This window comes from Triticum urartu, chromosome 5A (assembly GCF_056163025.1).
Source record: "Triticum urartu cultivar PI428250 chromosome 5A, HENAU_Tu73, whole genome shotgun sequence".
NCBI lineage: Eukaryota > Viridiplantae > Streptophyta > Magnoliopsida > Poales > Poaceae > Triticum > Triticum urartu.
Window position 1 is genome coordinate 245,285,857 of NC_141877.1, and position 11,173 is coordinate 245,297,029.

The window sequence follows — 11,173 nt, forward strand, 5'->3', positions numbered from 1 at the left end:
GGCGCGACGTCTCGCACGTTCGTAGTCGGATCGTCAAGGTCAACTCCCACAGAAAACGATAGCCACCATCTCATCGAAACATCGGGACACCTTAGCCTCTATCAGTAAAAGCCTACGTCTAGTTGTGATGGAATTGATGGGGTTTCGATGACTAGGGAGCAAACAAGCTTCTCCTAAGTCTCGAGTTGTTGTCTGTTGTCCTTGAACCGCCGCCGGGTCGTCCCCTTATATACACGGGTGACGCCCGTCGGTTCACAGAGTCCCAATACCGGCTCATAGATGTGTCCGGTTTGGTCTCTACTTATTCCTAACTTACAATACAAGTTAAATACCAATGTCGGTTTACGGCTACAGGCCTTGAACCGACTATGGGCCTTGAGCCCTCATCTGCCTTCTTGGGCTTTAACATAATTAACTACTGATGAAGTTAACCCGGCCCAGATAGGCCGGTTTATGCCCAATAGTGATATCCCCAACATTAGGCCCCAGATTGATTTGAACAGGTTCATGTCAATCCTTAGCAAAAAATCTTCATCTTCAACATCTTCTTGTAGTTTGTTGAACCGCCGTGATGTCATCTTCTCTGGTCGTTGTAAACTGGCGTGGTGTCACCTGTTATAAAGAACCTTATCCATGATCCCTTTTTTGTTTAATAAGGTCTGTGACAATTAAGGCGACAGCTTCATTTCCAAACCCACGGTCCCTTGATTTTCGCGCCTGACACCTGTCCCTTGCCTTATAAATAGGACCGAAGGGTCATTTCTTTTTCCCCTTCGTGCCCTTCTGCTTCGTCTTCCCCGCGTCGTCCAGCTTCGGAGCTCCGCCGCCGTCAACGACCTCTGCTCCAACCTTGGCCGCTGCATCACCCTGATTGTACCAGAGCATCGCGGCGACCTTCTGTTCCTTCCTCGGCTCCGGTGAGTTCTTCACCTTTTCCTCTATAGATCCGTTCTAGGGTTTCCAAGTTCTTCAGTGTTCATCATCTGCTTCGTACTTATATGATAGATCTTAGATGAACCTGTGAACCTTTGCTCTGTGTAGCGGTAGTTCTTAGCATCCGCCTTTACTTATATGCCTCAAGACCATAGATCTACTTGTATCTCTGCCCATTGATTCGGTACTGTTCTTTTTTGAACCTTGAATATTTTCCTTCTTTTCTGAACTTGCTTCAGATCCGTCGCTGTAGAGAAATCTTGTGAAATCTGTTTTTGTACACTTATCCATCCGCAATCTCAGCTGTTTCAATGCTTAGATCCGGCGGTTTAACTTTGTAGAAAAATTGCTAAACCGGTATATACCATTAGTCCCCTTGTTGAACCGCCAGATGTTGTTGCTTCATAAAACTCTGGTTTAGATAGAGTTGTCTCCGGTTTAACATTGTACATACCAGTGCACTTTAATCAATTCATTCTTGAACCGGAATCACCTATCTTGTAGATTTCATCATGGCCAAGCAAGTATATGAGTGCAACTGGGTTCCTTCTCGCGTCACAGAGACTCAACTGAACAACTTAGTCCTGATTGGCGCTTTAGGCAGCAAAAACACCATCCATTGGAGGGCCCCTGGCAAAGAATGCCCTCCCACACCTCAAGAAGGAGAGGTCGTCGTTTCCAGGGCTTTAAGCCGCCCGGTTCTAAATTTTATCGGGGCGTTTTAGCCGATTTTCAACTCCATCCACAAGACACTGGCCCTAACTTTGTTACAAACATGTGTCACTTCCAAGTGCTCTGTGAGGTGTTCTTTCAAGAGGAGCCCATGGTGGAGTTGTTCAGAGACTGTTTCCATTTAAACCGCCGTACTGAGTTTTCTGACGGTTCCAATACGGAATTGGGCGGTGTGGCGATTCAGAAAAGGAAAGAGGTCACATACCCTCACGCCAGACTGCACAACCACCCCAAAGAGTGGAATCAAACATGGTTCTATTGCAAAGACACCTCCCCTGCTGGTGAAAATCCTTTGCCTGGCTTTCATCCGGAGCGGCTTAGCAGTACACACCCCTTTCCGCAAAGGTTGACTGCCAAGGAGAGAAGCAAATACGCTCCTCAACTGTCCAAGCTCAGAGCCTTCATGGCCAATGGTTTAACAGGAGTTGATCTCGCTCGCTGTTGGATATCATGGAGCATACTGCCCCTTAGTCAGCGCTCCGGTTTGATGTGCGAGTATATTGGCAGTGTTGACGACCCACTGCGACATGCTAACATCCAGCCCACCGACAAAAAAATCATAGAGGCTGTGAATAAAATGCTGAATGAACCGGAACACGTCTGTGCTCGAACCAGCCTGCTTCCCTTCTGTGCCACCAACAAACCGCCAGCTGTAAGAATTTGATTTTTTTTCTTTTTTCTGAACCTGTTATTGATATATCTGGTCATTGTTTAATATCAATGTCTGTTTAAACAGGGTAATGATCCGTTTTGGAGCAAAAAACTTCCACAGGAGAAGCCAGAAAAACCAGACAAACCGGAACGACCAACCCGGCCAAAGACTAAAGTCGTGAAACGGCCTGCTCATAAGAAGAAAACCACTGCATCTTCTGATCCGGCCCCTGATGATGATGTGGATAATCCGGACCTTGAGGTAGAGCTTGACTCACTTGGCTTATTTTTCATGCGTCTTATTGATGATGATATTTGTCAGGATGATGCCGAAGCCAGCCATGCTGATGCTGCAGAGGTAATTATTCTCTCTTCCGATTCAGACCCTTTGCCTTCACTAAAAATTCGTCAGGCAAACCGGAAGGTTAAATTTTCTCATCCTCTTGCTTACTTGGATCCCAAATTTCTTATGAAGACCCAACAGCACGAAGCTCGCCGCACAACCCGGCACAGCGGCCAGGTAGTTACCTCCGCCGGTTTACCGAACAGTCCGGTTCGGAAACGCCGTTCAGAGGTCTCTAATTTGCTTGTCAGTGCTTGTCCTAAAGCGGGCTGTTTTCGTCAACCTCTTAATCCATCTGACTCCGATTATTAGGTTACTTCCCACTCATCCTCTGGCGAGTCATCGGCTACTCAGCTGCCACCGCTCAAAATGGTGCTTGGGTAAGCTATACTTATCATAATATTTCCGGTACATCACCTTGGAACATACGCTGTATTTCACTTTGTTATTCCTTTCAGGGCCAAGCCTAGGCCGAGCAAGAAGGCTCGCCTGGATAAAGCGGCCGAGGAGGACGCCGTCCCTGAACCGGGCAAAACACCAGATCTTGAAGCGACTATTCCTGAAGATATACCCAATGATCCACTGCAGCAAGATGACGATTTTATTGCTGAAGAAAGACCTATTGATACCTCAAGTCCTGTCAACCAGCCCACAAGCCCCATCCGGATTGAGAAATCCACCAGTCCATCAAAGCCTACTGATAAGCCAACGGCCCACGTGCAAACCGGCGATGCCAAGGATGATGAGGTTGTCATTACTGGCATTGGTCGCACAGAGCCAGGCAATCCCGTTGCTTTATCCAGACACACTGCCAAGGAATAATCCGCTGCCATTGGCAAGGGAAAATGGAATGCCGATCTGACAACTTATGCTGCTCTGAACGCCCAAGATCTCCATTCTGGTTATCTAAACCGGCTATACACCAGCCGTGACTATGAAGCTGGTCTGGTTAATATGATGAAAGAAAAATATGAGGTAACTTCCATATGCTTATCTGCGTATGTACTTCAATCTGTGAACTCTCCTAGCCCCCAAGGGCCGGTTTAGAATCTCTGTTCAAACCGGGACTTGTCAATGCAGACTTCAATGTTTTCTGAAGTTGCCGATATAGCCCCCAGTTAACAAAAAAAAAAGAGGAGCGCAAAAAAAAAGAGCGCAAAAAAAAGCGAAAAAAAAAAGTTCCAGAGTGTGCTTTTCCCTTATTTACGTGCAGCGCCGTGATTTTGTTAGTGTTCTAGGCTCGCGTCTCTAGCACGGTCTAGCCTAGGACCAGCACAGTACCGTCGTTGAGCGTTTATTCAACTTCGCATCTCTGAATTGATTATTGCTGACCCTTTTTGCTACCATACTATAAGCCTTCCCAGCTCCACATACCTCTACGTCGTGCGTTTGACTCTCCCTGGCAATCGCTCTATCCAAGCTTTTGAGAGTTTTGACTACAACGGTTGCCGATCACCGCCTGCTGCTGGTAAGAACTGGTAAGAATTTGAGATTTGCTTGACGGATTTGTGACACCCGCCACCACCACCTCTTGTTAGTATTCTGTAGGATCATATTCTGGTGTGTTTTCTATTGTTGCTAACCATGGCAGGATCACAAGCCGATGAGACTGACTGGGAGAACATGACGAATCAGGAGTTGCATGATAAATTTCAGCAAATGATGAATGGACATGTGCAGGATGTGCTAAACAGATTTGAAGAGGCCATGGAGAAGATAGATGACATGGAGAAGACGTTCGAAACAAAGCTCGATGACAGGTTTAATGAATTGCTCGCACGTCTTCCACCACCACCACCGGCTGCACCTAACGCACCTCTACAACAACAACAACGACGACTACCTACACATCGTGAAACAGCCCTCCGCCGAGCGAGCCGTCTCCCTCTTGCACCTGGCCAAACTGTTGGTGCTGCTGTTGCTACTTCTGTGGCTCCTGCTGCTGATGCGGAGGAGGATGATTTTGCTGGCGATTACGAGGTTGAGGTTGATCAAAATCAGAACTACGTGCCACCACCAGCACAGCAACCATCAGGTCGTCCACATGCAAATAATGGCAATGGTAGGGCTCACCCTCAGGTACGAGATCATGACCATCTCCCTAAACTAAAATTGAATATTCCACCATTTGAGGGTAGATATGTTCCTGATATATATCTTACTTGGGAGTTAGAAACTGAACAACGATTTACATGTTTACAATATCCCGAGGAGAGACGTGTTCCAGCTGCTGTTTGTGCATTCACTAGTTTTGCATGTGTTTGGTGGTCTGAGCATTGTAGATTATATCCCATTCCTGCTACTTGGGCTGCTTTGAAAACTGCTATGCGTACTCGTTGGGTTCCACCATATTATCAACGTGAATTACTTCAAAAATTGCAGCGCTTAAGACAGGGAAAAAATTCTGTAGAAGAATATTATCAGGAATTACAAACTGGCATGATTAGATGTGGTATTGTTGAGGAGAATGAAGCTATGCTTGCACGTTTTATGGGTGGATTAAATAGAGAGATTCAAACGATTCTAGAGTATAAGGAGTATACTAATATCACTCGTTTATTCCATCTTGCTTGTAAAGCTGAACGTGAAGTGCAGGATCGACAGGCATTGGCGCGGACTAACTTTTCTACAGGTCGACCTTCTTCATGGACACCACGTGCATCATCTACTTCCACACGTTCTGCTTCACCGGCGCCTCCATCGGCTGCCACCTCCAACCATGATACAATAAAGCAGGCACAATCACCACTATCTGCCAAGAGCACACCTTCTGGGCCTGCAAAGAGCTCTTCTTCATCCATGGCATCAACAGGGCAAACACATGATATTATTTGTCGACGTTGCAAGGGTGGAGGTCATTATGCGAGAGAATGCCCATCTAAGCGTGTGATGATTGTTACTGAGGATGGTGGGTATGAGTCCGCTAGTGACTATGATGAGGAGACTTTGGCTCTTATTACACGTGACGAACACGGTGGAGACGATTCTGATCATGAGACGCAATACATGGCTACTGAAGATGCTGACAGGTATGAATGTTTAGTTGCTCAACGTGTTTTGAGTGTGCAGGTTACACAAGCTGAGCAAAATCAGAGCCATAATTTGTTCCATACAAAGGGAGTTGTGAAGGAACGTTCTGTTCGCGTGATCATAGATGGAGGGAGTTGCAACAACTTGGCTAGCATCGAGATGGTGGAGAAGCTATCTCTCACCACAAGACCACATCCACATCCTTACTACATCCAATGGTTCAACAACAGCGGCAAGGTTAAGGTAACACGTACTGTTCGTGTGCATTTTAGTATCTCTACATATGCTGATTATGTTGATTGTGATGTGGTACCGATGCAAGCATGTTCCTTGTTACTTGGTAGACCATGGCAATTTGATAAAAATTCTATTCACCATGGTAGAAACAATCAGTATACTCTTGTTCATAAGGATAAAAATATTACTTTGCTTCCTATGACTCCTGATTCCATTTTGAAAGATGATATTAATAGAGCTAATAAAGCAAAACAGGAGAAAACTAAGAGTGAAAATCATATTGTGGCAAAAGAATTTGAGCAACAAATGCAGCCTAATAATAATAAACAATCTAGTGTTGCTTCTGAAATTAAATTGAAAAGTGCATGTTTACTTGCCACCAAATCTGATATTGATGATCTAGATTTTAGCAAATCTGTTTGCTATGCTTTTGTGTGCACAGAGGCATTATTTTCATACGAGGACGTGCCTTCCTCTTTGCCTCCTGCTGTCACTAACATTTTGCAGGAGTTCGCCGACGTCTTTCCACAAGACGTGCCACCGGGATTACCACCTATTCGCGGGATTGAGCATCAAATTGACTTAATTCCCGGTGCATCATTACCCAACCGGGCACCATACCGTACCAATCCAGAGGAGACGAAGGAGATTATGCGTCAAGTAGAAGAACTGCTCGACAAAGGTTATATACGCGAATCCCTTAGTCCTTGTGCTGTTCCTATCATTTTAGTGCCGAAAAAGGATGGTACGTCGCGTATGTGCGTTGATTGTAGAGGCATTAATAATATTACTATTCGTTATCGTCATCCTATTCCTAGGCTAGATGATATGCTTGATGAATTGAGTGGCTCTACAATATTCTCCAAAGTTGATTTGCGTAGTGGTTACCATCAAATTCGTATGAAATTGGGAGATGAATGGAAAACAGCATTTAAAACTAAGTTTGGATTATATGAGTGGTTAGTCATGCCTTTTGGGTTAACTAATGCACCTAGTACTTTCATGAGGTTAATGAACGAAGTTTTACGTGCTTTCATTGGACGATTTGTGGTAGTTTACTTTGATGACATATTGATTTATAGCAAATCTTTGGAGGAACATTTGGAACATTTACGTGCTGTTTTTATTGCTCTACGTGATGCACGTTTGTTTGGTAACCTTGGAAAGTGCACCTTTTGCACCGACCGAGTATCTTTTCTTGGCTATGTTGTTACTCCACAGGGAATTGAAGTTGATAAAGCCAAGATTGAAGCTATTGAGAGTTGGCCGCAGCCCAAAACGGTCACACAAGTGAGGAGTTTCCTTGGCCTCGCTGGTTTTTATAGGCGTTTTGTGAGAGATTTCAGCACCATTGCTGCCCCTCTCAACGAGCTTACAAAGAAGGATGTACCTTTTGTTTGGGGTACCGCACAGGAAGAAGCCTTCATGGTATTGAAAGATAAGTTGACACATGCTCCTTTACTCCAACTTCCTAATTTCAATAAGACTTTTGAGCTTGAATGTGATGCTAGTGGAATTGGATTAGGAGGTGTGTTATTACAAGATGGAAAACCTGTTGCATACTTTTCTGAAAAATTGAGTGGGCCTAGTCTGAACTATTCTACTTATGATAAAGAATTATATGCTCTTGTTCGGACCTTAGAAACATGGCAACATTATTTATGGCCCAAGGAATTTGTTATACATTCTGATCATGAATCTTTGAAACACATTAAAAGTCAAGCAAAACTGAACCGTCGACATGCTAAATGGGTTGAATTCATTGAGACTTTCCCTTATGTGATTAAACACAAGAAGGGTAAAGAAAATGTTATTGCTGCTGCCTTGTCTCATCGTTATACTATGCTTTCACAACTTGACTTTATAATATTTGGTTTGGAGACCATCAAGGATCAATATGTTAATGATGCTGAATCTAAAGATGTATTGCAGAATTGTAAGGAAGGGAGAACTAGGAACAAGTTCGTTCTTAACGATGGATTTGTGTTTCGTGCTAACAACCTATGCATTCCAGCTAGCTCCGTTCGTCTTTTGTTGTTGCAGGAGGCGCATGGAGGAGGATTAATGGGACACTTTGGCGTCAAGAAGACGGAGGATATACTTGCTACACATTTCTTTTGGCCAAAGATGAGACGGGATGTTGAGCGTTTTGTTGCTCGCTGCACTACATGTCAAAGAGCTAAGTCACGACTCAATCCTCATGGTTTATATATGCCTTTGCCTGTACCTAGTGTTCCTTGGGAGGATATATCTATGGACTTTGTTTTAGGTTTACCTAGAACAAAGAAGGGGAGGGATAGCATATTTGTTGTCGTGGATAGGTTCTCGAAAATGGCACACTTTATACCATGTCATAAAAGCGATGATGCTGTTAATGTTGCTGATTTGTTCTTTCGTGAAATTATTCGCTTACATGGTGTGCCAAATACTATTGTTTCAGATCGTGATACTAAATTTCTTAGCCACTTTTGGAGATGTTTATGGGCTAAGTTGGGGACTAAGCTGCTTTTTAGTACTACTTGTCACCCCCAAACTGATGGACAAACTGAAGTAGTCAATAGAACATTGTCTACTATGCTTAGGGCTGTTTTGAAGAATAACAAGAAAATGTGGGAAGAATGCTTGCCTCATATTGAATTTGCTTATAATCGTTCATTGCATTCTACTACTAAGATGTGCCCTTTTGAAATTGTGTATGGTTTCCTACCTCGTGCACCTATTGATTTGTTGCCTCTTCCATCTTCAGAGAAGGTTAATTTTGATGCTAAAGAACGTTCTGAATTGATTTTAAAAATGCATGAGTTAACTAAGGAAAACATTGAGCGTATGAATGCTAAATATAAACTTGCTGGAGATAAGGGTAGAAAACATGTTGTGTTTGCACCTGGAGATCTTGTTTGGTTACATTTGCGTAAAGATAGATTTCCTAATCTGCGCAAATCAAAGCTAATGCCACGTGCTGATGGTCCTTTTAAGGTTTTAGAGAAAATAAATGATAATGCATATAAACTTGAGCTACCTGCAGATTTTGGGGTTAGTCCCACTTTTAATATTGCAGATTTGAAGCCTTATTTGGGTGAGGAAGATGAGCTTCCGTCGAGGACGACTTCATTTCAAGAAGGGGAGGATGATGAGGACATCAATACCATTGTTACACCCACAGCCCCTACTGTTACATATACTGGACCAATTCTAGAGCTCGCGCACGCCAATTAAATTACCAGGTACTTTCGTTTCTTGGTAATGATTCTAATGTTCATGAGATTATGATGCTGCCTAAATTGGATACATTTGTTTTGCTTTCAAATGAAGGGCCTAGCTTGGAGAAGGATGAACATTGGAGCAAGAACACACATGGAGTTGATGGCATGCGCAAGGGGATCAAGAACGGAGTTACAAGTGATGATTTCAGGACTTTGAAGCCGCCATAAGGAGTGCATGAAGCCATGGACGAAATATACAAGATGCCACTTCATAATATTCGTCCATAGGCTATTCTAGGTGCTGCGTCACCTTATTAATGGGCCAGGCCCATGTAATTTCGAAATACTTAAGTATAGGCTATTTTTAGAGTCCGTATGTGTGGGGAAACAAGAGTTAGGGTTGGTTTCGGACCCCACCCTCAAGGGCCACGAAATTCCCCTCTCTTCCTCCATATATACAGCCCTTAGGGCGTCGTTTAGACTTTGGGTTTTGTTTAGATTAAAAGTTCGCCATAGCTGCAACTTCGCGTACTTCGTTTGTGTCCAACGACCAGACCAAGACGTCACAGAACCCCACCTTGATCAATAAAGCTTTCATCTTATATTCGCAATATCCAGATTGCAATCTCAGTTTCTTGCTTGTTCTTCGTTTGCTCGCAGGAAACAGGCCCTCGTGGTCAGGTTGATCGTGCTCCGGCGTGGTCAATAACCCCTCGGAAGTTGGTTTAGCGATTGCTAAGGCGCGACGTCTCGCACGTTCGTAGTCGGATCGTCAAGGTCGACTCCCACAGAAAACGATAGCCACCATCTCATCGAAACATCGGGACACCTTTGCCTCTATCAGGCCGGTTTAACTTAGTGTAGTTAAACCGGGACTTTAAGTAATTGAGATTGCAGCATCAGAATTTATTCGAGCAAATAGTCATTAGCCCCCAAGTGCCAAGTTGAATACTTGTATTGATCTTGGGACTTTATAATCAAGTGAAATATGAAGATCAAATAGGCATTAGCCCCCAAGCGCCAAGTGCATAACTTGTTATGTGGTTGGTGCTTCAATTCTTGCACTGCTTGCTGAATCATATAACTGTTTGTATACAGGCTGAGCTGAAGACAAAAGAAACCCAAATCGCCGATCTTCAAGAAAATCTGAAGTCCCAACAGACTGAAACCTCAAAAGCAAAAGAGGAATTGACCAGCACCTTAAGCGTCATGGAACAGCTTAAGAAGGATTTCAAGAAGGAGCGGGCGGATTGGGCCACTAAAAAATCCGCTTTAACAAAACGAGCAGAAGATGTCGAGGCTGCACTAAAACCGGTGGTGGACGAACTCACCAGCATAAAGCGGCACGTGCATGCCATGACCGCTGCTATCTTTGGTAAGCCGGTTTGATTTCTGGATTGATTCAGCTGTCTTATAGAGCTGCCGGTTGTTAACCCTTTGTGATATTTCAGGGACACGCATTGGTCACTTGGGGTCAGATGTGCGGAAGAAATTGAAAGCCGCCTACACATTGATCGAACAACTGCACACTGGTGCACAGCGGATCATCTCTACTGCATCCCACAACAATTCGGCGCCCACTTTGATTCAAGACACTCTGAAGAAACTGTCGATGCTTCCTGCCCGGGTTGAAGAGCTAAAGAAATCTGCTGCTCGAACCGGTGCGATCAATGCCTTAATCCGGGCAAAAGCGTGGGTGCCGGATTTTGATCCTGTTGAAGCGGCTCAAGGCTATCCCAGCTTGAAGGAAGACGGGTCAGAGTTTAGTGAAGCGGATCTGCGAGCAATAAACCGGGAGGTGCGTCCGCTAGCTTGTCAATTGGTTGAAGAAGCAGATTTGTCTCATTATCAAGCCCGATATGACAACCAAAACAAGCGAGTAGCTGCACCAACTCCTGAAGCGGAAAATCTTATCCCTCCAGTCCGTAAGCATACTTACGCTCCCGATATTGAACCGTCGTCGTTGATCCATGATGAAGCTGTCTTTCGAGCATTAATGGAAATCGACTGGACAACTGTTGATTTCCAGCCGCTGGATAGAGAA

The 11,173-nt window shown here is 44.3% G+C and overlaps 1 long non-coding RNA gene across 1 annotated transcript; it reads left to right on the plus strand.

The window, feature by feature from the left end:
* Nucleotides 1–2,802: 2,802 nt before the first annotated feature.
* LOC147970930 (uncharacterized) lies at nucleotides 2,803–3,189 on the plus strand. Its single transcript, XR_015603273.1, has 3 exons — nucleotides 2,803–2,890; nucleotides 2,972–3,039; nucleotides 3,118–3,189. It is a non-coding gene; the product is annotated as an uncharacterized LOC147970930 (long non-coding RNA).
* Nucleotides 3,190–11,173: the final 7,984 nt, after the last annotated feature.